Source organism: Pseudophryne corroboree, unplaced genomic scaffold (genome assembly GCF_028390025.1).
Source record: "Pseudophryne corroboree isolate aPseCor3 unplaced genomic scaffold, aPseCor3.hap2 scaffold_526, whole genome shotgun sequence".
Taxonomy (NCBI): domain Eukaryota; kingdom Metazoa; phylum Chordata; class Amphibia; order Anura; family Myobatrachidae; genus Pseudophryne; species Pseudophryne corroboree.
In genome coordinates, this window is record NW_026970128.1 from 382912 (window position 1) to 407246 (window position 24335).

The 24335-nt window shown below is 46.6% G+C and overlaps 15 non-coding genes across 15 annotated transcripts; 7 read left to right on the plus strand and 8 right to left on the minus strand.

Moving 5' to 3' along the window:
- The first annotated feature begins 481 nt into the window (after window positions 1–481).
- Window positions 482–645, plus strand: LOC135031718 (U1 spliceosomal RNA). Its single transcript, XR_010227362.1, has one exon. It is a non-coding gene; the product is annotated as a U1 spliceosomal RNA (small nuclear RNA).
- Window positions 646–797: 152 nt separating this feature from the next.
- LOC135031748 (U1 spliceosomal RNA) lies at window positions 798–960 on the plus strand. The gene has a single exon (XR_010227393.1). It is a non-coding gene; the product is annotated as a U1 spliceosomal RNA (small nuclear RNA).
- Window positions 961–1631: 671 nt separating this feature from the next.
- On the plus strand, window positions 1632–1795 carry LOC135031724 (U1 spliceosomal RNA). The gene has a single exon (XR_010227368.1). It is a non-coding gene; the product is annotated as a U1 spliceosomal RNA (small nuclear RNA).
- A 152-nt stretch (window positions 1796–1947) lies between these two features.
- On the plus strand, window positions 1948–2110 carry LOC135031689 (U1 spliceosomal RNA). Its single transcript, XR_010227337.1, has one exon. It is a non-coding gene; the product is annotated as a U1 spliceosomal RNA (small nuclear RNA).
- A 671-nt stretch (window positions 2111–2781) lies between these two features.
- Window positions 2782–2945, plus strand: LOC135031745 (U1 spliceosomal RNA). Its single transcript, XR_010227389.1, has one exon. It is a non-coding gene; the product is annotated as a U1 spliceosomal RNA (small nuclear RNA).
- Window positions 2946–9579: 6634 nt separating this feature from the next.
- Window positions 9580–9695, minus strand: LOC135031701 (U5 spliceosomal RNA). Its single transcript, XR_010227345.1, has one exon. It is a non-coding gene; the product is annotated as a U5 spliceosomal RNA (small nuclear RNA).
- A 286-nt stretch (window positions 9696–9981) lies between these two features.
- On the minus strand, window positions 9982–10098 carry LOC135031709 (U5 spliceosomal RNA). The gene has a single exon (XR_010227353.1). It is a non-coding gene; the product is annotated as a U5 spliceosomal RNA (small nuclear RNA).
- Window positions 10099–10368: 270 nt separating this feature from the next.
- On the minus strand, window positions 10369–10484 carry LOC135031698 (U5 spliceosomal RNA). The gene has a single exon (XR_010227342.1). It is a non-coding gene; the product is annotated as a U5 spliceosomal RNA (small nuclear RNA).
- Window positions 10485–10628: 144 nt separating this feature from the next.
- Window positions 10629–10792, plus strand: LOC135031703 (U1 spliceosomal RNA). The gene has a single exon (XR_010227347.1). It is a non-coding gene; the product is annotated as a U1 spliceosomal RNA (small nuclear RNA).
- Window positions 10793–14514: 3722 nt separating this feature from the next.
- On the minus strand, window positions 14515–14627 carry LOC135031712 (U5 spliceosomal RNA). The gene has a single exon (XR_010227356.1). It is a non-coding gene; the product is annotated as a U5 spliceosomal RNA (small nuclear RNA).
- Window positions 14628–14902: 275 nt separating this feature from the next.
- On the minus strand, window positions 14903–15018 carry LOC135031706 (U5 spliceosomal RNA). The gene has a single exon (XR_010227350.1). It is a non-coding gene; the product is annotated as a U5 spliceosomal RNA (small nuclear RNA).
- Window positions 15019–15293: 275 nt separating this feature from the next.
- On the minus strand, window positions 15294–15409 carry LOC135031705 (U5 spliceosomal RNA). Its single transcript, XR_010227349.1, has one exon. It is a non-coding gene; the product is annotated as a U5 spliceosomal RNA (small nuclear RNA).
- Window positions 15410–17868: 2459 nt separating this feature from the next.
- LOC135031710 (U5 spliceosomal RNA) lies at window positions 17869–17984 on the minus strand. Its single transcript, XR_010227354.1, has one exon. It is a non-coding gene; the product is annotated as a U5 spliceosomal RNA (small nuclear RNA).
- A 270-nt stretch (window positions 17985–18254) lies between these two features.
- LOC135031699 (U5 spliceosomal RNA) lies at window positions 18255–18370 on the minus strand. Its single transcript, XR_010227343.1, has one exon. It is a non-coding gene; the product is annotated as a U5 spliceosomal RNA (small nuclear RNA).
- Window positions 18371–18514: 144 nt separating this feature from the next.
- LOC135031713 (U1 spliceosomal RNA) lies at window positions 18515–18678 on the plus strand. Its single transcript, XR_010227357.1, has one exon. It is a non-coding gene; the product is annotated as a U1 spliceosomal RNA (small nuclear RNA).
- Window positions 18679–24335: the final 5657 nt, after the last annotated feature.

The window sequence follows — 24335 nt, forward strand, 5'->3', positions numbered from 1 at the left end:
CAGCTCTGGAGCTGTTACAGTGCCAAGCTGCTGAAAGAAATCAGCTTGAATGCTTCAGGGGCTGGGGCATGGCCAACATGAGCCCCACACCGAAGGAGGGTGGGGGTGTTTAATGCGAACTAAGGGTCATCCAAGCGCCGCAAAAGGCCGCCCTGCCCTGCATACCCCTTTTCTCTTTTCATATGCAGATGAGGGTTCCAGCCAACTTTGGCCCACTGCTTGGATGACATCACTGTATGCAAATCCGTCTTCTGCAGACCTTCCCCCAGGAATGCTTAAACTAGTTGTTGCATTTGGTTTGTTGTTTGGGGGTGCTTCAGTATTAGGCAGCCTTCTGCCCTCCCATGTTCATCTGAAAATATGTGTTCTCCCGGCAGTTGTTGTCCCCAGATGAGAGTTCCTTTGTGCTGCCTCAGTTGAATCTCCTTTACTTGACAGAGATGTGCCTGAGCAGCGGCCCTCCCCAGCCCTTTCCCAAATCATACTTATTTTGCATAGGAGATACCATGGTCATAAAGATTGTTCTCCCAGGGTGAGGTTCATTCATTGCATTCTGGGTATGCTGACCCCTGTGATTTCCCCAAATGTGGGAAACTCAACTGCATTATTTGTGGTAGTGGGGGACTGTGTTTGTGTTTTCCTCTGGTCAGCTCTGGTAAAAGTCAGATTTCTTTGTCTCAGATCTTCCTCTAGCCTTGTTCTTCTTTCGAGAGTTCCATTGTGCTGCCTCAGTTTGATCTCCTTCACTTGACAGGGGGGTACCCAAGCAGCGACCCTCCCCAGCTCTAGCCCAACTCCTACATACCTGCCAGGTGAGATACTATGATCATGAAGGTGCTTCTCCCAGGGCAAGGCTCACCCATTGCACTCTGGGTGTGCTGCTCCTGCGATTTCCCCAAATGTGGGAAACTTGACTGCATAATTTGTGTTTCCCCTGGTCGGCTCTCGTATAATTCAGATCTCTTTGTCTCAGGTCTCTCTCCAGCCTAGTTTGCTGTCTGTTTCCACTTCTCTTTTCTTGAGCCGCTGCCTTCTATGCCCTTGTGCACTCTCCTGACTTCTCCTGTCTGCTTACTTTGTGCCTTCCAACGCACAATGCATACTACAGGTAGTGCTGCAGGGCCCACACCCTTTTACTTGCCTTTCAGAGCAGCTCTGGAGCTGTTACAGTGCCCAGCTGCTGCAAGAAATCAGCTTGAATGCTTCAGGGGCTGGGGCATAGCCAACATGAGCCCCACACCGACGGAGGGTGGAGGTGTTTAATGCGAACTAAGGGTCATCCAAGCGCCGCAAAAGGCCGCCATGCCCTGCATACCCCTTTTCTCTTTTCATATGCAGATGAGGGTTCCAGCCAACTTTGGCCCACTGCTTGGATGACATCACCGTATGCAAATCCGTCTTCTGCAGACCTTTTCCCAGGAATGCTTGTACTAGTTGTTGCATTTGGTTTGTTGTTTGGGGGTGCTTCAGTATTAGGCAGCCTTCTGCTCTCCCATGTTCATCTGAAAATATGTGTTCTCCCTGCAGTTGTTGTCCCCAGATGAGAGTTCCCTTGTGCTGCCTCAGTTGAATCTCCTTTACTTGACAGAGATGTGCCTGAGCAGCGGCCCTCCCCAGCCCTATCCCAAATCATACTTATTTTGCATAGGAGATACCATTGTCATGAAGATTGTTCTCCCAGGGTGAGGTTCATTCATTGCATTCTGGGTATGCTGACCCCTGTGATTTCCCCAAATGTGGGAAACTCGACTGCATTATTTGTGGTAGTGGGGGACTGTGTTTGTGCTTTCCTCTGGTCAGCTCTGGTAAAAGTCAGATTTCTTTGTCTCAGATCTTCCTCTAGCCTTGTTCTTTTTTCGAGAGTTTCCTTGTGCTGCCTCAGTTGGAGCTCCTTCACTTGACAGGGGGGTGCCCGAACAGCGACCCTCCCCAGCTCTAGCCCAACTCCTACTTACCTGCCAGGTGAGATACTATGATCAGGAAGGTGCTTCTCCCAGGGCAAGGCTCACCCAATGCACTCTGGGTGTGCTGCTCCTACGATTTCCCCAAATGTGGGACACTTGATTACATAATTTGTGTTTCCTCTGGTCGGCTCTCGTATAATTCAGATCTCTTTGTCTCAGGTCTCTCTCCAGCCTAGTTTGCTGTCTGTTTCCACTTCTCTTTTCTTGAGCCGCTCCCTTCTATGCCCTTGTGCACTATCCTGACTTCTCCCGTCTGCTTACTTTGTGCCTTCCAAAGCACAATGCAAACTACAGGTAGTGCTGCAGGGCCCACACCCTTTTACTTGCTTTACAGAGCAGCTCTGGAGCTGTTACAGTGCCCAGCTGCTGCAAGAAATCAGCTTGAATGCTTCAGGGGCTGGGGCATAGCCAACATGAGCCCCACACCGAAGGAAGGTGGAGGTGTTTAATGCGTACTAGGGGTCATCCAAGCGCCGCAAAAGGCCGCCATGCCCTGCACACCCCATTTTTATTTTCATATGCAGACGAGGGTTGAAGCCAACTTTGACCCACTGCTTGGATGACATCACCATATGCAAATCCATCTGCTGCAGGCCTTCCCCCAGGAATGCTTGCACTAGTAGTTGCATTTGGTTTGTTGTTTGGGGGTGCTTCAGTATTAGGCAGCCTTCTGCCCTCCCATGTTCATCTGAAAATATGTGTTCTCCCTGCAGTTGTTGTCCCCAGATGAGAGTTCCCTTGTGTTGCCTCAGTTGAATCTCCTTTACTTGACAGAGATGTGCCTGAGCAGCGGCCCTCCCCAGCCCTATTCCAAATCATACTTATTTTGCATAGGAGATACCATGGTCATGAAGATTGTTCTCCCAGGGTGAGGTTCATTCATTGCACTCTGGGTATGCTGACCCCTGTGATTTCCCCAAATGTGGGAAACTCGACTGCATTATTTGTGGTAGTGGGGGACTGTGTTTGTGCTTTCCTCTGGTCAGCTCTGGTAAAAGTCAGATTTCTTTGTCTCAGATCTTCCTCTAGCCTTGTTCTTCTTTCGAGAGTTCCCTTGTGCTGCCTCAGTTGGATCTCCTTCACTTGACAGGGGGTGCCCGAGCAGCAATCCTCCACAGCTCTAGCCCAACTCCTACTTACTTGCCAGGTGAGATACTATGATCTTCACTGTTAGGGCAATCAGGATGTGGAATTCCCTGCCAGGGAAGGTGGTAATGGCGGACTCTGTAATTGGATTTAAAAAAGGAATGGATACATTTCTGAATGAAAAAGCTATCCAAGGTTATAATACTTAAAATATCAACATGGTTATTCCGGGGGTAACATGAGTTATAGTAGTTAACTAGTCATAAAACATTATTCAGCAAGTATGTAGAATCATCACAACTTAAAACAGGTTGAACACGATGGGCAATTTGCCTCTATTCAACCTCAAAAACTATGTTACTATATGTTACTATATTACTATGTTACTGTAGTATACAGAACACCACAATGTAATGAGCAGTGATAGTGAGCACTGATGAGGATACTAGAACTGACACTGAGCAGCAAGATGCAGCACTGGACTATTAGTAATGTACTGTAGTATGCTGAGCACCACAATGCAGCACAAGACAATGAGCAGTGATACTGAGCACTGATGAGGATACTACTGAGAACTGACACTGAGCAGGAGAGACACACTACTAGTATTACTGAGCAGCAATAAGTAACCACTGATACTGAGCACTGATATTGAGATTTCCACTGAGAGAACATAGCCACGTCCTCTCCGCTCTCTCTTCAATGCACGAGTAAAAATGGCGGCAACGCGCAGCTCTTTATATGGAATCCGAATCTCGCGAGAATCCGACAGCGGGATGATGACATTTTCCCTTGTTCAGGTTTTCCGAGTCAGGCGGGAACAACCGAGCCTGCCTCGGACCAGTGTAAACCACGTGGAGTTCGTCGGGAATTCGGTTCTCGGAGAACCGAACCCGCTCCTCTCTACCTTATACCCATCAATTTTTTTATTTTCAATCTAAGCCCCTGCAGTTTTCTGTAAGCATCTGCTTCGCTATGATGATCAACAAGTCACAAGGGCAAACACTCAGGGCTTGAGGCGTAGATCTTAGGACCAGCTGCTACAAGCATGGCAGAGGTGTCACTATCACTGGTGACACCCAGAGAGGTGGCGAGGGAGATTGTAATGCAGTGCGCGCAGATAAGCAGTGCAATGGTAAAAAGGAGGCATGGTTTCATAGGTAGGGACGTGGCCTGGTGGCCTGAATCTACATTTTGTTGCTCCGGGTGTCCCGGGGGTTGGGGGCTGCACCCGGGGACTAGTGTGTGTGCGGTGCTGGCTCCTGCACAGTGACAGTGCATGGCCACCGAGCATGACGCCTCCATTCTTGACCATGCTGTAATTGCAGTCGCACTGCAGTTCAGCGTGATCATATAAAATGGTGTAGCCTCCTGCTGGTGCAGACTGTATGTGCGCGCAGGAAGCCGCCACCATTTTTGTGATCACAGCGGCTGAATGTGATGTCATACAGCCGCTGTGACCACGCCCCCTGTGTCTCCTCCGTTGCAGACCCCATTTTGAAGCCTTGCCCCCGCACCGCTCCATCCCTGACTTGGAAATGGAGTGTTGCTGACCCCCCTCTCCCCCCCCCCCCCCCGCCCCGATTGACAGGCAGAGGCGATCGCATTCTCTGCGGGGTGCCGCAGAAAATGTAGGCACATGCGTATGCTCTTAGCAATTTTTGCAGTTGGATCGCTTATTGTGATTGCAATCCAACCTGAATCAGGCCCTATTACCTATCACAATGCGCTGCGGGCAGTACAAAATTGGGTTAATATAGGAGTAAAACTCCCAGACCTGTGCTCCTTAACTGTACCTGGTGGCTAGTGGAGCGGCTGCCCAGTAATCAGTGTCCACGCCAGTGCGCACACGGTCCACCCCCTACGGCCACGCTCCCCTTCATCAGCGGCCTCGTGATCTGGAAGGGCGGTGTGTGTGTGACTGACCTTAGGAAGAAACTGGAGCCTCCGCTGCAGTGACCCAGCAACCAGGGCACGGGAGTATACAGCGCCGCTGGGAGTGATGAAGCTGCAGTAAAGATGTCTATTAGACCTAGCCTGCTGCAGCCCTTGTAGATTCTCATAAAACAAGTTCTTCTTTTCTTGTCAAAATTAATAGCTAAGAATAGGCTGCTTGAGGCAGGCCCCTGTTAAGAGGCCTGCTACTGAAGGCACCAACTACAAACTGAGCTCCCTGTTCATGGAAGCGGGGTTATAGAGGAGAATGCACTGAGCATCTTGGGAACAGTCAAAAGCTTTGAGCCGGTTGGTGCCTCAGATCAAGATCCTACTCTACACCCCAATGTGAATCCTTGTGGAGTCCAGTGTACCCCACAGAAGAAATTAATGTGTCACACCCATTGGCAGCAACCTTAGAATAGCCTCTGACGGGCACAATTGAGAAAGGAAGGGGGGGGGGGGGACATTTGAATCCAGCACATAGATGCAATTCAAATATGTAATTTGTACCTTCCTATTTTAAAATATAATGGATGAACCTCACCCTGTGAGAACAATCTTCATGATCAAGAGATCTCATATGCAAAATAAGTATGAGTTGGGATAGGGCTGGGGAGGGTGGCTGCTCGGGCAGCCCCTCCCCCGTCAAGTTAAGGAGATTCAACTGAGGACGCACAAGGGAACTCTCGTCTGGGGACAACAACTGCAGGGAGACCACATCTGTTCAGATGAACATGGGAGGGTGGAAGGCTGCCTAATATTGAAGCACCATCAAATATCAAACCATATGCAACAACTAGTACAAGCATTCCAGGGGGAAGGTCTGCAGAAGACGGATTTGCATACGGTGATGTCATCCAAGCAGTGGACCAAAGTTGGCTGGAACCCTCATCTGCATATGAAAAGAGAAAAGGGGCATGCAGGGCATGGCGGCCTTTTGCGGTGCTTGGATGACCCCTAGTTCGCATTAAACACCCCCACCCTCCTTTGGTGTGGGGCTCATGTTGGCCATGCCCCATCCCCTGAAGCATTCAAGCTGATTTCTTGCAGCAGCTGGGCACTGTAACAGCTCCAGAGCTGTTCTGTAAGGCAAGTAAAAGGGTGTGGGCCCTGCAGCACCACCTGTAGTTCGCATTGTGCGTTGGAAGGCACAAAGTAAGCAGACGGGAGGAGAAGTCAGGATAGTGCGCAAGGGCATCCTTTTCTCTTAGTCCGTAGAGGATGCTGGGGTCACATTAAGAACCATGGGGTATAGACGGGATCCGCAAGAGACATGGGCACTTTAAGACTTTCAAAGGGTGTGAACTGGCTCCTCCCTCTATGCCCCTCCTCCAGACTCCAGTTATAGGAACTGAGCCCAGGGAGACGGACATTTCGAGGAAAGGATTTATTGTTAAACTAAGGTGAGCATCTTACCAGCTCACACCTTAAGCATGCCGCAGAATGTGGCATTCAACAGAACACAAGCCAACGGCATGAACAATTGCAGCAAAAAGCTGACCAGAACCATAACACAACATGTGTATAACCACAAGTAATAACTGCAGACACAGTATGGACTGGGACGGGTGCCCAGCATCCTCTACGGACTAAGAGAAAAGGATTTACCGGTAGGTATTAAAATCCTATTTTCTCATACGACCTAGAGGATGCTGGGGTCACATTAAGAACCATGGGGTTATACCAAAGCTCTTGAACGGGTGGGAGAGTGCGTACGACTCTGCAGCACCGAATGACCCAACTTGAGGTTATCATCAGCCAAGGTATCAAACTTGTAAAACTTAGCAAAAGTGTTTACTAAATAGCTGCTCGGCAAAATTGCAATGCCGAGACTCCCCGACCAGCTGCCCAGGATGAACCCACCTTTCTAGTAGAATGGGTCTTCACCTATTTCAGTAACGGCAATCCTGCCGTGGAATGAGCATGCTGAATCTTACCACAGATCCAGCGCATAATGGTCTACATGGAAGCAGGACACCCAATCCTGTTGGGAGCATACAGGACAAACAGAGCCTCTGTTTTCCTAATCTGAACCGTTCTGGTGACATAAATTTTCAAAGTTCTGACCACAGCCAGAGACTTTGACTCAACGAAGGTGTCAGTGGCCAAAGGCACCATGTGGAAAGATGAACCACCTTCGGCAGAAATTGTTGACGTGTCCTCAATTCTGCTCTATCTTCATGAAAGATCAAATAAAGGATCTTGTGATACTGCATGGTTTGTACTGTTTTCCATGTGCTCCCAGATCTTTCAAGCAAGTAGCATGGTCAAGAAAGTTCTGTTTGAAAAGTAACAACATTTACTGTCATTGTTATAGAATTTGGGAGAAAAAACAAGAAGAAATCTGCACTGTTGACGCACTGGACAGAATGAATGAATCATAAAATATAACCTTTATTAAGTATGTATTAAAATTGGATAAATATTAATATTATTATCCCAAACTGCAGTGAAACATAAAGGTTAAAATCACAGAACTAACATACATGTGCATAAGAAGAATAAAGAGATGTGAAAAAAAGGTTTAAAAAGCGTGTCCGTGTGTGATTATTTTTGAAGGCACAACCCTGGCGGGGTTGTTTATATAGATATATATGTTGCTAATAATCACTTTCTAGCGTAATGTTATTAAATAGCTGTTAGTATCTATGTCGTCAGGTACCACTGGGTCGTATCCTATATACTCCCTTCACTCAATAGGGGTTACCTCCCGGGAAGCCATCCCCATTGGCGAATTTGTGGGGGTGATTGAGTATAACCGGTAAGCTAACCTCCAATTTGTGGGGTGCTTAGGTAGATGGGGATCACTTATTTCTCTGTGTCCCCTAAGACTATATTCCTAAATTCAATACCATAGGGGGATAGCTTTCTATATCGGATAAGGAATCACTTGATAGGGAAATCTCTATGCATCATGGAAAGATCATATTTATTAATATCCAAACTAAAAAAATGATGAATAGCTTTAATTTAGCTGTTTAGATATAGTTAATTGGCGAGATATACCAACAGGTGCGGTTGCCTTAAGGAATATGGCAATTCCAATATAAATAGCAGCCCTCCTTCATATAATCAGCCAGATCTTATTAAATCTGGTCCAGATATAGCCGTTCAGATATACTTAATTGACAACATATATCAATCGGTGGGGTTGCCTTAAGGAATATAGCAATTCCAATTCTCATATAAATAGCAACCTTCCTTCATATATTCAGCCAGATCTTATTTAATCTGATCTAGGCGTAGGCAATAATGCTTTCCTTAGAGGTATAGCCACCTCAATTCTTATTAGGAAGCAAAGTGTCTGTCATAATGGTTTATCCAATTCATCTAAGAAATAATATATTCCATGTGTCAGAGATTCATTACTCTCTATTTACACTGTTAAAGAGTTAATTCTTATTATGTTACAGTGTAATGAAATTATCATATAGGGAGATGTGGCAATTCCATGTGCTATATATATAATAACCCTTAGTGGTCCAGATTCCACAATGAGGAATTTTCTTATAAACCGCTGAAACACACAGCTGTTTGACTGACTTCCAAATATATCTATCTCACTTTGTAACAGTCTTATGATAGAGAAACTGTTACATATTCGGTCACTTAGTTATCTAAAGGTAAACAGACTCAGTGTGAGGGTAATATAATATATCAAATGCGCTGTCAATAATCGTGGTAACTGGTGTAATAATGTGGTATATTGAGTATGCTAGTAAGGCAAATAACTGCTCTCCAGCCTTTAAGTGTTACCAATCAATTTGTTACACTGTAAAGGATTTATGGTGTCCTGTTAGGACATGCAGCTGCTAGGCTGACTCAAAGATTTATCCATTTGTAACAATTATGTAACAGTTATATACATGTTACTGGTATTACATAGAAATAGTATGACACAGGCCAGCAGTCCCATGTGTCTAGATTCCACAATAGGAGATTTTCTTTGTCTTATAAACTGCTGGAACACACAGCTGCTAGACTGACTTCAAATATATATATTACTTTGTAACAGTCTTATAGTAAAGAGACTGTTACACACTGTCATTTAGTTATCTCAAGGTTAGCAGATTCTGTGTGAGGATAGTGTTCTGTTAGAACATGCAGCTGCTAGGCTGACTCATAGAAAATGTATCCATTTGTAACAAATGACACATACAGCATTAAATTAATATCTATAGCAGCCCATGTGACATCTCTACTCTTATCATAATTGTCTGGTTATTGCCAATCTGGACAGCAGGAGTGATATATATTCACTAGTCCCAATATCCCATCATATAAATATACCCACACTGATATACTTTCTTATCAAGAGTTATTAGTAGCTATCTGTATGCACTTTAGACATTGTAATTGCTAAGTGACATCATATCTAGTGTATTCCTTTCTTATAGCTCAGCTTCTATTCCCTATTAGTGGAGACTAACAGCTAACATCATAATCATATATTTTTGTTTTATAACATTTCACATGAGTCAAATACACGAGGACACGCCGTGCCCTACACGCGTGTTTCACTGCATCTATGGCAACTTACATTAAAGCTAACAAGAAAGCACACTCGTTCTGTCTTTAAACAGATAAAAGAAACCCCAATAATATGGGGCATGCAAAAATTTAGATAAAACTCAGTTTTGCTCCTCTCCACGGAAATCTTTAGTAAAAGGCGAAAGATTTGTTCGTTCTGAAGAGAAACCAGAGCATGACCAAGATTCCACCTGTCGCCTGAGTGCCATGCCAGCAGTCCTCATTCAGCTCAAAGTGAGCACCCAATATGAAAGAAAGAAAGCAGATTTCTCACCAGGCTTCCCCTTGCTATAAGCATGGTTTGTACTCTTTTCCATGTGCTCCCAGATCTTTCAAGCAATTAGTATGGTCAAGAAAGTTCTGCTTGAAAAGAAACAGACATTTACTGTCATTGTTATACAAATAAACTTACATTAAAGCCAACAAGAAAGCTCACTCGTTCTGTCTTTAAACTGATAAAAGAAACCCCAATAATATGGGGCATGCAAAAATTGAGATAAAACTCAGTTTTGCTCCTCTCCACGGATAATCTTTAATAAAAGGCGAAAGATTTGTTCATTCTGAAGAGAAACCAGAGCATGACCAAGATTCCACCTGTCGCCTGAGTGCCATGCCAGCAGTCCTCATTCAGATCAAAGTGAGCGCCCAATTTGAAAGAAAGCAGATTTCTCACCTGGCTTCTCCTTGCTATAAGCATGGTTTGTACTGTATTCCATGTGCTCCCAGATCTTTCAAGTAAGTAGCATGGTCAAGAAAGTTCTGTTTGAAAAGAAACAAACATTTACTGTAATTTCTATGCAAATGAGCTTTCATTAAAGCACACTCATTCTATCTTTAAACCGATAAAAGAAACCCCAAAAAGATGGGGCATGCAAAAATTGAGGTAAAACTCAGTTTTGCTCCTCTCCACGGAAATCTTTAGTAAAAGGCGAAAGATTTGTTCGTTCTGAAGAGAAACCAGAGCATGACCAAGATTTTCATCTGAAAATATGTGTTCTCCCTGCAGTTGTTGTCCCCAGATGAGAGTTCCCTTGTGCTGCCTCAGTTGAATCTCCTTTACTTGACAGAGATGTGCCTGAGCAGCGGCCCTCCCCAGCCCTATCCCAAATCATACTTATTTTGCATAGGAGATACCATGGTCATGAAGATTGTTCTCCCAGGGTGAGGTTCATTCATTGCATTCTGGGTATGCTGACCCCTGTGATTTCCCCAAATGTGGGAAACTCGACTGCATTATTTGTGGTAGTGGGGGACTGTGTTTGTGCTTTCCTCTGGTCAGCTCTGGTAAAAGTCAGATTTCTTTGTCTCAGATCTTCCTCTAGCCTTGTTCTTCTTTCGAGAGTTCCCTTGTGCTGCCTCAGTTGGATCTCCTTCACTTGACAGGGGGTGCCCGAGCAGCAATCCTCCACAGCTCTAGCCCAACTCCTACTTACCTGCCAGGTGAGATACTATGATCTTCACTGTTAGGGCAATCAGGATGTGGAATTCCCTGCCAGGGAAGGTGGTAATGGCGGACTCTGTAATTGGATTTAAAAAAGGAATGGATACATTTCTGAATGAAAAAGCTATCCAAGGTTATAATACTTAAAATATCAACATGGTTAATCCGGGGGTAACATGAGTTATAGTAGCTAACTAGTCATAAAACATTATTCAGCAAGTATGTAGAATCATCACAACTTAAAACAGGTTGAACACGATGGGCAATTTGCCTCTATTCAACCTCAAAAACTATGTTACTATATGTTACTATATTACTATGTTACTGTAGTATACAGAAAACCAAAATGCAATGAACAGTGATAGTGAGCACTGATGAGGATACTACTGAGAACTGACACTGAGCAGGAGAGACACACTACTAGTATTACTGAGCAGCAATAAGTAACCACTGATACTGAGCACTGCTATTGAGATTTCCACTGAGAGAACATAGCCACGTCCATTCCGCTCTCTCTTCAATGCACGAGTAAAAATGGCGGCAACGCGCAGCTCTTTATATGGAATCCGAATCTCGCGAGAATCCGACAGCGGGATGATGACATTTTCCCTTGTTCAGGTTTTCCGAGTCAGGCGGGAACAACCGAGCCTGCCTCGGACCAGTGTAAACCACGTGGAGTTCGTGGGGAATTCGGTTCTCGGAGAACCGAACCCGCTCCTCTCTACCTTATACCCATCAATTTTTTTATTTTCAATCTAAGCCCCTGCAGTTTTCTGTAAGCATCTGCTTCGCTATGATGATCAACAAGTCACAAGGGCAAACACTCAGGGCTTGAGGCGTAGATCTTAGGACCAGCTGCTACAAGCATGGCAGAGGTGTCACTATTACTGGTGACACCCAGAGAGGTGGCAAGGGAGATTGTAATGCAGTGCGCGCAGATAAGCAGCGCAATGGTAAAAAGGAGGCATGGTTTCATAGGTAGGGACGTGGCCTGGTGGCCTGAATCTACATTTTGTTGCTCCGGGTGTCCCGGGGGTTGGGGACTGCACCCGGGGACTAGTGTGTGAGCGGTGCTGGCTCCTGCACAGTGAAAAGGCATGGCCACCCAGCATGACGCCTCCCTTCTTGACCATGCTGTAATTGCAGTCGCACTGCAGTTCAGCGTGATCATAAAAAATGGTGTAGCCTCCTGCTGGTGCAGACTGTATGTGCGCGCAGGAAGCCGCCACCATTTTTGTGATCACAGCGGCTGAATGTGATGTCATACAGCCGCTGTGACCACGCCCCCTGTGTCTCCTCCATTGCAGACCCCATTTTGAAGCCTTGCACCCGCACCGCTCCATCCCTCACTTGGAAATGGAGTGTTGCTGACCCACCTATCCCCCCCCCCCCGCCCCGATTGACAGGCAGAGGCGATCGCATTCTCTGCGGGGTGCCGCAGAAAATGCAGGCACATGCGTATGCTCTTAGCAATTTTTGCAGTTGGATCGCTTATTGTGATTGCAATCCAACCTGAATCAGGCCCTATTACCTATCACAATGCGCTGCGGGCAGTACAAAATTGGGTTAATATAGGAGAAAAACCCCCAGACCTGTGCTCCTTAACTGTACCTGGTGGCTAGTGGAGCGGCTGCCCAGTAATCAGTGTCCACGCCAGTGCGCACACGGTCCACCCCCTACGGCCACGCTCCCCTTCAACAGCGGCCTCGTGATCCGGAAGGGTGGTGTGTGTGTGACTGACCTTAGGATGAAACCGGAGCCTCCGCTGCAGTGACCCAGCAACCAGGGCACGGGAGTATACAGCGTCGCTGGGAGTGATGAAGCTGCAGTAAAGATGTCTATTAGACCTAGCCTGCTGCAGCCCTTGTAGATTCTCATAAAACAAGTTCTTCTTTTCTTGTCAAAATTTATAGCTAAGAATAGGCTGCCTGAGGCAGGCCCCTGTTAAGTGGCCTGCTACTGAAGGCACCAACTACAAACTGAGCTCCCTGTTCATGGAAGCGGGGTTATAGAGGAGAATGCACTGAGCATCTTGGGAACAGTCAAAAGCTTTGAGCCGGTTGGTGCCTCAGATCAAGATCCTACTCTACACCCCAATGTGAATCCTTGTGGAGTCCAGTGTACCCCACAGAAGAAATTAATGTGTCACACCCATTGGCAGCAACCTTAGAATAGCTGCTGACGGGCACAATTGAGAATGGAAGGGGGGGGGGGGGACATTTGAATCCAGCACATAAATGCAATTCAAATATGTAATTTGTACCTTCCTATTTTAAAATATAATGGATGAACCTCACCCTGTGAGAACAATCTTCATGATCAAGAAATCTCATATGCAAAATAAGTATGAGTTGGGATAGGGCTGGGGAGGGTGTCTGCTCTGGCAGCCCCTCCCCCGTCAAGTTAAGGAGATTCAACTGAGGAAGCACAAGGGAACTCTCGTCTGGGGACAACAACTGCAGGGAGACCACATCTTTTCAGATGAACATGGGAGGGCGGAAGGCTGCCTAATACTGAAGCACCATCAAATATCAAACCATATGCAACATCTAGTACAAGCATTCCTGGGGGAAGGTCTGCAGCAGACGGATTTGCATACAGTGATGTTATCCAAGCAGTGGGCCAAAGTTGGCTGGAACCCTCATCTGCATATGAAAAGAGAAAAGGGGCGTGCAGGGCATGGCGGCCTTTTGCAGTGCTTGGATGACCCCTAGTTCTCATTAAACACCCCCACCCTCCTTTGGTGTGGGGCTCATGTTGGCCATGCCCCATCCCCTGAAGCATTCAAGCTGATTTCTTGCAGCAGCTGGGCACTGTAACAGCTCCAGAGCTGTTCTGTAAGGCAAGTAAAAGGGTGTGGGCCCTGCAGCACCACCTGTAGTTCGCATTGTGCGTTGGAAGGCACAAAGTAAGCAGACGGGAGGAGAAGTCAGGATAGTGCGCAAGGGCATCCTTTTCTCTTAGTCCGTAGAGGATGCTGGGGTCACATTAAGAACCATGGGGTATAGACGGGATCCGCAAGAGACATGGGCACTTTAAGACTATCAAAGGGTGTGAACTGGCTCCTCCCTCTATGCCCCTCCTCCAGACTCCAGTTATAGGAACTGTGCCCAGGGAGACGGACATTTCGAGGAAAGGATTTATTGTTAAACTAAGGTGAGCATCTTACCAGCTCACACCTTAAGCATGCCGCAGAACGTGGCATTCAACAGAACACAAGCCAACGGCATGAACAATTGCAGCGTGGCCTAAGTAAAAGGGGGTGTGACTTCGCGGGAGGACCCGCGATCGCGAGTCACGCCCCCGTTTTCGGCACTGAGGGGGCATGCCCAGCGCTCTGTGAGCCGCTGGCATGCCACCTCTCCCTCTGACTTCAGTGAATAGACGCTGTGCGCATGCGCACAGCGTCTATTCACCGCTGCTCTGCTAAGCAGGGCAGCGACAGACAGAGCCTCCCAACTGTCCTCCCCACCGCGGGACACTGCGGCCCGCAGGTGGGACAGCGGGACAGTCCCCAAAAAACGGGACTGTCCCGCGAAAATCGGGACAGTTGGGAGGTATGATATGGGGCATGCAAAAATTGAGATAAAACTCAGTTTTGCTCCTCTCCACGGAAATCTTTAATAAAAGGCGAAATATTTGTTAGTTCTGAAGAGAATCCAGAGCATGACCAAGATTCCACCTGTCGCCTGAGTGCCATGCCAGCAGTTCTCATTCAGCTGAAAGTGAGCACCCAATTTGAATGAAAGAAAGCAGATTTCTCACCAGGCTTACCCTTGCTATAAACATGGTTTGTACTCTTTTCCATGTGCTCCCAGATCTTTCAAGCAATTAGTGTGGTCAAGAAAGTTCTGTTTGAAAAGAAACAAACATTTACTGTAATTTCTATGCAAATGAGCTTACATTAAAGCACACTCGTTCTATCTTTAAACAGATAAAATAAAACCCCAATAAGATGGGGCAAGGAAAAAATGAGATAAAACTCAGTTTTGCTCCTCTCCACGGAAATCTTTAGTAAAAGGCGAAAGATTTGTTCATTCTAAAGAGAAACCAGAGCATGACCAAGATTCCACCTGTCGCCTGAGTGCCATGCCAGCAGTTCTTATTCAGCTCAAAGTGAGCACCCAATTTGAAAGAAAGAAAGCAGATTTCTCACCAGGCTTCCCCTAGCTATAAACATGGTTTGTATTTTTTTCCATGTGTTCCCAGATCTTTCAAGCAATTAGTATAGTCAAGAAAGTTCTGTTTGAAAAGAAACAAACATTTACTGTCATTTCTATGCAAATGAGCTTACATTAAAGCACACTCGTTCTATCTTTAAACCGATAAAATAAAACCCCAATAAGATGGGGCATGCAAAATTTGAGATAAAACTCAGTTTTGCTCCTCTCCATGGAAATCTTTAGTAAAAGGCGAAAGATTTGTTCGTTCTGAAGAGAAACCAGAGCATGACCAAGATTCCACCTGTCGCCTGAGTGCCATGCCAGCCAGGGCCGGCTCCAGGCCTACTAGCACCCTGAGCGAGAAAATGTAAAAGTGCCCCCCCCCCATGCGCGCGCCGAAGGCGCGCGCGCCCTTGGAAAAGTGGGTGTGGCCTCTTGAAAAAGTGGGCGTGGTCTCGTCCCCCAGCAGTGCCAGCTACACATGACATGCCCTCCAGCAGTGCCAGCTACACGTGCTAGTGTTCACTTTTTAGGGCAGGTTGCTGATCACAGGGAGGGCACATTTTTAAGTTAGGTGGGCAAAATGATGTACATACTGTAATGCTTGTTGTTCCCATTTCCACACGCTAAAGCATGGACAGTGCGCGCCGAAGGCGCGCAGCAAAAATTTAGGGGAGTTACTTCGTGGGGAAGGTGCGTAGCCACATTATAGTGGCAATTCACATTACACCACACAGTAGTGCAGCTAATACACATTGCACCAGGTAGAACCTCCTATAAGAGCACGTTAGACACATTGCGCCAGGTAGAGCACTGAGACACACTGCCCAGCCACAGACGCCTAGCGGGAACACTACATGATATGCCCCCCAGCAGTGCCAGCTACACATGACATGCCCCCCAGCAGTGCCAGCTACACGTGACATGCCCCCCAGCAGTGCCAGCTACATAAATGGCCACACAGTTCCAGATGGATAAATGCCCCCACAGCGCAGATATGCCCCCACAGTGCCACATACATTAATGCCCTCACAGTGCAAGATATGCCCCCACAGTGCAAGAAATGTCCCCACAGTGCAAGAAATGCCCCCACAGTGCAAGAAATGCCCCCACGGTGCCAGATACATAAATGCCCCCACGGTGCCAGATACATAAATGCCCCCACGGTGCCAGATACATAAATGCCCCCACGGTGCCTGATACATAAATACCCCCACGGTGCCAGATACATAAATGCCCCCACGGTGCCAGATACATAAATGCCCCCACGGTGCCAGATACATAAATGTCCCCACGGTGCCTGATACATAAATGCCCCCACGGTGCATGATACATAAATGCCCCCACGGTGCATGATACATAAATGCCCCCACGGTGCCTGATACATAAATGCCCCCACGGTGCCTGATACATAAATGCCCCCACAGAGCCAGATAAATGCCCCCACAGTGCCAGATATGTCCCCACAGTGCCAGATATGCCCCCACAGTGCCAGATATGCCCCCACGGTGCCAGAAATGCCCCCACAGTGCCAGATAAATGCCCCCAGTGCCAGATAAATGCCCCCACAGTGCCAGATAAATGCCCCCACAGAGCCAGATAAATGCCCCCACAGTGCCAGAAATGCCCCCACAGTGCCAGAAATGCCCCCACAGTGCCAGATATGCCCCCACAGTGCCAGATATGCCCCCACAGTGCCAGATATGCCCCCACAGTGCCTGATATGTCCCCACAGTGCCAGAAATGCCCCCACAGTGCCAGAAATTCCCCCACAGTGCCAGATAAATGCCCCCACAGAGCCAGATAAATGCCCCCACAGAGCCAGATAAATGCCCCCACAGAGCCAGATAAATGCCCCCACAGTGCCAGAAATGCCCCCACAGTGCCAGAAATGCCCACACAGTGCCAGAAATGCCCCCACAGTGCCAGAAATGTCCCCACAGTGCCTGATATGTCCCCACAGTGCCAAATATGCCCCCACAGAGCCAGATATGCAATGCCCCCACAGTGCCAGAAATGCCCCCACAGTGCCAGAAATGCCCCCCACAGAGCCAGAAATGCCCCCACAGTGCCAGAAATGCCCCCACATAACCAAAAATGCCCCCTGTGTGCCAGAAATGCCCCCACAGTGCGGATCTCCCCCCCCCCCAAAAAAAAAAATACCTGCGGCGCTGGGGAGGAGTACTGCTGTCCGCCTGTGTGGGAGCGCTGGCGGGCGGGCGGGAGGCCGGGCGAGTGAGCCTGAGCCTGGGTCCGGGCTGGCGGGCGGGTGGGCGGCCACTTGTGCAGGCGGGCTATGCGCGGCGCCGGCGTCTGACGTTAGATACCGGCGCCGCGCAGCGCGCATACACAGCGCGACCGCCAAATGCTGCAGCAGCACACACACAGGGCCGGCTCCAGCATCGAATATGGCGGCGCCAGCGCGTGGCGCCCATTAAGGGTGGCGCCCTGCGCGGCCGCTCTATTCGAACATGCCTAGAGCCGGCCCTGATGCCAGCAGTCCTCATTCAGCTCAAAGTGAGCACCCAATTTGAAAGAAAGAAAGCAGATTTCTCACCAGGCTTCCCCTTGCTATAAGCATGGTTTGTACTCTTTTCCATGTGCTCCCAGATCTTTCAAGCAATTAGTATGGTCAAGAAAGTTCTGCTTGAAAAGAAACAGACATTTACTGTCATTGTTATACAAATAAACTTACATTAAAGCTAACAAGAAAGCACACTCGTTCTGTCTTTAAACTGATAAAAGAAACCCCGATAATATGGGGCATGCAAAAATTGAGATAAAACTCAGTTTTGCTCCTCTCCACGGAAATCTTTAATAAAAGGCGAAATATTTGTTAGTTCTGAAGAGAAACCAGAGCATGACCAAGATTCCACCTGTCGCCTGAGTGCCATGCCAGCAGTCCTCATTCAGATCAAAGTGAGCGCCCAATTTGAAAGAAAGCAGATTTCTCACCTGGCTTCTCCTTGCTATAAGCATGGTTTGTACTGTATTCCATGTGCTCCCAGATCTTTCAAGCAAGTAGCATGGTCAAGAAAGTTCTGTTTGAAAAGAAACAAACATTTACTGTCATTTCTATGCAAATGAGCTTTCATTAAAGCACACTCATTCTATCTTTAAACCGATAAAAGAAACCCCAAAAAGATGGGGCATGCAAAAATTGAGGTAAAACTCAGTTTTGCTCCTCTCCACGGAAATCTTTAGTAAAAGGCGAAAGATTTGTTCGTTCTGAAGAGAAACCAGAGCATGACCAAGATTTTCATCTGAAAATATGTGTTCTCCCTGCAGTTGTTGTCCCCAGATGAGAGTTCCCTTGTGCTGCCTCAGTTGAATCTCCTTTACTTGACAGAGATGTGCCTGAGCAGCGGCCCTCCCCAGCCCTATCCCAAATCATACTTATTTTGCATAGGAGATACCATGGTCATGAAGATTGTTCTCCCAGGGTGAGGTTCATTCATTGCATTCTGGGTATGCTGACCCCTGTGATTTCCCCAAATGTGGGAAACTCGACTGCATTATTTGTGGTAGTGGGGGACTGTGTTTGTGCTTTCCTCTGGTCAGCTCTGGTAAAAGTCAGATTTCTTTGTCTCAGATCTTCCTCTAGCTTTGTTCTTCTTTCGAGAGTTCCCTTGTGCTGCCTCAGTTGGATCTCCTTCACTTGACAGGGGGTGCCCGAGCAGCAATCCTCCACAGCTCTAGCCCAACTCCTACTTACCTGCCAGGTGAGATACTATGATCTTCACTGTTAGGGCAATCAGGATGTGGAATTCCCTGCCAGGGAAGGTGGTAATGGTGGACTCTGTAATTGGATTTAAAAAAGGAATGGATACATTTCTGAATGAAAAAGCTATCCAAGGTTATAATACTTAAAATATCAACATGGTTAATCCGGGGGTAACATGAGTTATAGTAGCTAACTAGTCATAAAACATTATTCAGCAAGTATGTAGAATCATCACAACTTAAAACAGGTTGAACACGATGGGCAATTTGCCTCTATTCAACCTCAAAAACTATGTTACTATATGTTACTATATTACTATGTTACTGTAGTATACAGAAAACCAAAATGCAATGAACAGTGATAGTGAGCACTGATGAGGATACTAGAACTGACACTGAGCAGCAAGATGCAGCACTGGACTATTAGTAATGTACTGTAGTATGCTGAGCACCACAATGCAGCACAAGACAATGAGCAGTGATACTGAGCACTGATGAGGATACTACTGAGAACTGACACTGAGCAGGAGAGACACACTACTAGTATTACTGAGCAGCAATAAGTAACCACTGATACTGAGCACTGATATTGAGATTTCCACTGAGAGAACATAGCCACGTCCATTCCGCTCTATCTTCAATGCACGAGTAAAAATGGCGGCAACGCGCAGCTCTTTATATGGAATCCGAATCTCGCGAGAATCCGACAGCGGGATGATGACATTTTCCCTTTTTCAGGTTTTCCGAGTCAGGCGGGAACAACCGAGCCTGCCTCGGACCAGTGTAAACAACGTGGAGTTCGTGGGGAATTCGGTTCTCGGAGAACCGAACCCGCTCCTCTCTACCTTATACCTATCAATTTTTTTATTTTCAATCTAAGCCCCTGCAGTTTTCTGTAAGCATCTGCTTCGCTATGATGATCAACAAGTCACAAGGGCAAACACTCAGGGCTTGAGGCGTAGATCTTAGGACCAGCTGCTACAAGCATGGCAGAGGTGTCACTATCACTGGTGACACCCAGAGAGGTGGCGAGGGAGATTGTAATGCAGTGCGCGCAGATAAGCAGCGCAATGGTAAAAAGGAGGCATGGTTTCATAGGTAGGGGCGTGGCCTGGTGGCCTGAATCTACATTTTGTTGCTCCGGGTGTCCCGGGGGTTGGGGGCTGCACCCGGGGACTAGTGTGTGAGCGGTGCTGGCTCCTGCACAGTGAAAGGGCATGGCCACCCAGCATGACGCCTCCCTTCTTGTCCATGCTGTAATTGCAGTCGCACTGCAGTTCAGCGTGATCATAAAAAATGATGTAGCCTCCTGCTGGTGCAGACTGTATGTGCGCGCAGGAAGCCGCCACCATTTTTGTGATCACAGCGGCTGAATGTGATGTCATACAGCCGCTGTGACCACGCCCCCTGTGTCTCCTCCGTTGCAGACCCCATTTTGAAGCCTTGCCCCCGCACCGCTCCATCCCTGACTTGGAAATGGAGTGTTGCTGACCCACCTATCCCCCCCCCCCGCCCCGATTGACAGGCAGAGGCGATCGCATTCTCTGCGGGGTGCCACAGAAAATGCAGGCACATGCGTATGCTCTTAGCAATTTTTGCAGTTGGATCGCTTATTGTGATTGCAATCCAACCTGAATCAGGCCCTATTACCTATCACAATGCGCTGCGGGCAGTACAAAATTGGGTTAATATAGGAGAAAAACCCCCAGACCTGTGCTCCTTAACTGTACCTGGTGGCTAGTGGAGCGGCTGCCCAGTAATCAGTGTCCACGCCAGTGCGCACACGGTCCACCCCCTACGGCCACGCTCCCCTTCATCAGCGGCCTCGTGATCCGGAAGGGTGGTGTGTGTGTGACTGACCTTAGGATGAAACCGGAGCCTCCGCTGCAGTGACCCAGCAACCAGGGCATGGGAGTATACAGCGCCGCTGGGAGTGATGAAGCTGCAGTAAAGATGTCTATTAGACCTAGCCTGCTGCAGCCCTTGTAGATTCTCATAAAACAAGTTCTTCTTTTCTTGTCAAAATTTATAGCTAAGAATAGGCTGCCTGAGGCAGGCCCCTGTTAAGTGGCCTGCTACTGAAGGCACCAACTACAAACTGAGCTCCCTGTTCATGGAAGCGGGGTTATAGAGGAGAATGCACTGAGCATCTTGGGAACAGTCAAAAGCTTTGAGCCGGTTGGTGCCTCAGATCAAGATCCTACTCTACACCCCAATGTGAATCCTTGTGGAGTCCAGTGTACCCCACAGAAGAAATTAATGTGTCACACCCATTGGCAGCAACCTTAGAATAGCTGCTGACGGGCACAATTGAGAATGGAAGGGGGGGGGGACATTTGAATCAAGCACATAAATGCAATTCAAATATGTAATTTGTACCTTCCTATTTTAAAATATAATGGATGAACCTCACCCTGTGAGAACAATCTTCATGATCAAGAGATCTCATATGCAAAATAAGTATGAGTTGGGATAGGGCTGGGGAGGGTGGCTGCTCGGGCAGCCCCTCCCCCGTCAAGTTAAGGAGATTCAACTGAGGAAGCACAAGGGAACTCTCGTCTGGGGACAACAACTGCAGGGAGACCACATCTTTTCAGATGAACATGGGAGGGCGGAAGGCTGCCTAATACTGAAGCACCATCAAATATCAAACCATATGCAACATCAAGTACAAGCATTCCTGGGGGAAGGTCTGCAGCAGACGGATTTGCATACAGTGATGTTATCCAAGCAGTGGGCCAAAGTTGGCTGGAACCCTCATCTGCATATGAAAAGAGAAAAGGGGCGTGCAGGGCATGGCGGCCTTTTGCAGTGCTTGGATGACCCCTAGTTCTCATTAAACACCCACACCCTCCTTTGGTGTGGGGCTCATGTTGGCCATGCCCCATCCCCTGAAGCATTCAAGCTGATTTCTTGCAGCAGCTGGGCACTGTAACAGCTCCAGAGCTGTTCTGTAAGGCAAGTAAAAGGGTGTGGGCCCTGCAGCACCACCTGTAGTTCGCATTGTGCGTTGGAAGGCACAAAGTAAGCAGACGGGAGGAGAAGTCAGGATAGTGCGCAAGGGCATCCTTTTCTCTTAGTCCGTAGAGGATGCTGGGGTCACATTAAGAACCATGGGGTATAGACGGGATCCGCAAGAGACATGGGCACTTTAAGACTATCAAAGGGTGTGAACTGGCTCCTCCCTCTATGCCCCTCCTCCAGACTCCAGTTATAGGAACTGTGCCCAGGGAGACGGACATTTCGAGGAAAGGATTTATTGTTAAACTAAGGTGAGCATCTTACCAGCTCACACCTTAAGCATGCCGCAGAACGTGGCATTCAACAGAACACAAGCCAACGGCATGAACAATTGCAGCAAAAAGCTGACCAGAACCATAACACAACATGTGTATAACCACAAGTAATAACTGCAGACACAGTATGGACTGGGACGGGTGCCCAGCATCCTCTACAGACTAAGAGAAAAGGATTTACCGGTAGGTATTAAAATCCTATTTTCTCATACGACCTAGAGGATGCTGGGGTCACATTAAGAACCATGGGGTTATACCAAAGCTCTTGAACGGGTGGAAGAGTGCGTACGACTCTGCAGCACCGAATGACCCAACTTGAGGTTATCATCGGCAAGGATGCAGTGGCGTTAATGTTTCCTGGTGTCAACCTGTATTATTTCAGTAGATATTGAAATGAGGATGCATCTTGCTGCCTTTCCAATGAAGCAAGTTTAATTTAGTAATAGGTGAAAAACCATCCCTACAAAGATGTTAATCCGATACTTGGCTTTGTGGACACTTTTCAGAGAACAAATTTGTTAGCATAAAAATAAAGCCAGAAAATGAAGAGCTGTTTAATCACTCAATTGGATTTTTCTGCCAGCATATTTCATTTTCTCTGCAACCCACTGCTAAATTGTGCTTCCTAGCTGTTTTTTGATAAAATCACTTAATCAAATCTAACTCTGATTACATCAGAGTAGGCCAGGTACCCTACACCATAAGACGGGGTTTGAAATTTTGACTTGTCTACTTAAAGATCACCAAAATCTGATGACAAGGTCAATAACATCCCTGGGTGGGATTGAACCACCAACCCTTTGGTTAATAACCAAACACACTAACCGATTGCACCACAGAGACACTTTGCAAACGTACATACTGACAAAGGCTAATAAGCATTCATCTAGAACAATTCCTAGAAAACTTTAAAAAGTCAATAATCTGGAGAGATTTTGTAAGATGTTTCTTCCATCAACCAATGAAGAAACGCATTGGTACTTTCCCATGATGAGTGAGTGCTTCAGGATCTCTTGCACTTACATGTGCAGCAGAGTACTGCAATGGAAGCATGCTGGGCCCATAACCCAGAGGTAGGCAGATTGAAACTATCCTCTGCTATATGCATTTTTTTTTGTTAATTAAAGTAATCCAAAACTGGGATTGATATTTTTGCTCTTTTATTTTTACTTAAAGTACAATAACTTTTACCATTTTAATTTGTTTTAATAGTATATTGACAGTATTGTTTTCTTTCAAAAATCCACTTAATTTTCTTTACCCTATTATTAAAATGGTAATTGACAAAAACAAACTACATTGTCACCAGAAGAGCAATACAAAATGTACAAGTGATATATTAAAATCATCTTTCCAGCTTGAATTTCAATGATGCATTGGGGCAACGATTTTGTGAGAAACATCTTCACCCTTAAATAAAGATTTTCTTAATTCCTTACCTGTGTGCTAATTAGATATCACCTTGTTTTCACATTAAACAGACTTCCACATGAGAAAGCAGCAAGGATGCAGTGGCGTTAATGTTTCCTGGTGTCAACCTGTATTATTTCAGTAGATATTGAAATGAGGATGCATCTTGCTGCCTTTCCAATGAAGCAAGTTTAATTTAGTAATAGGTGAAAAACCATCCCTACAAAGATGTTAATCAGATACTTGGCTTTGTGGACACTTTTCAGAGAACAAATTTGTTAGCATAAAAATAAAGCCAGAAAATGAAGAGCTGTTTAATCACTCAATTGGATTTTTTTGCCAGCATATTTCTTTTTCTTTGCAAACCACTGCTAAATTGTGCTTCCTAGCTGTTTTTATAAAATCACTGAATCAAATCTAACTCTGATTACATCAGAGAAGGCCAGGTACCCTACACCATAACAGGGGTTTTTGAAATTTTGACTTGTCTACTTAAATATCACCAAAATCTGATCACAAGGTCAATTACGTCCCTGGGTGGGATTGAACCACCAACCTTTTGATTAATAGCTGAACACACTAACCGATTGCGCCACAGAGACACTTTGCAAAAAGAATATACTGACAAAGACTAATAAGCATTCATCTAGAACGTTTCCTAGAAAAACTTTAAAAAGTCAATAATCTGGAGAGTTTTTGTAAGATGTTTCTTCCAGCAACCAATGAAGAAACACATTGGTACTTTCGCATGATGAGTGAGTGCTTCAGGATCTCTTGCACTTAC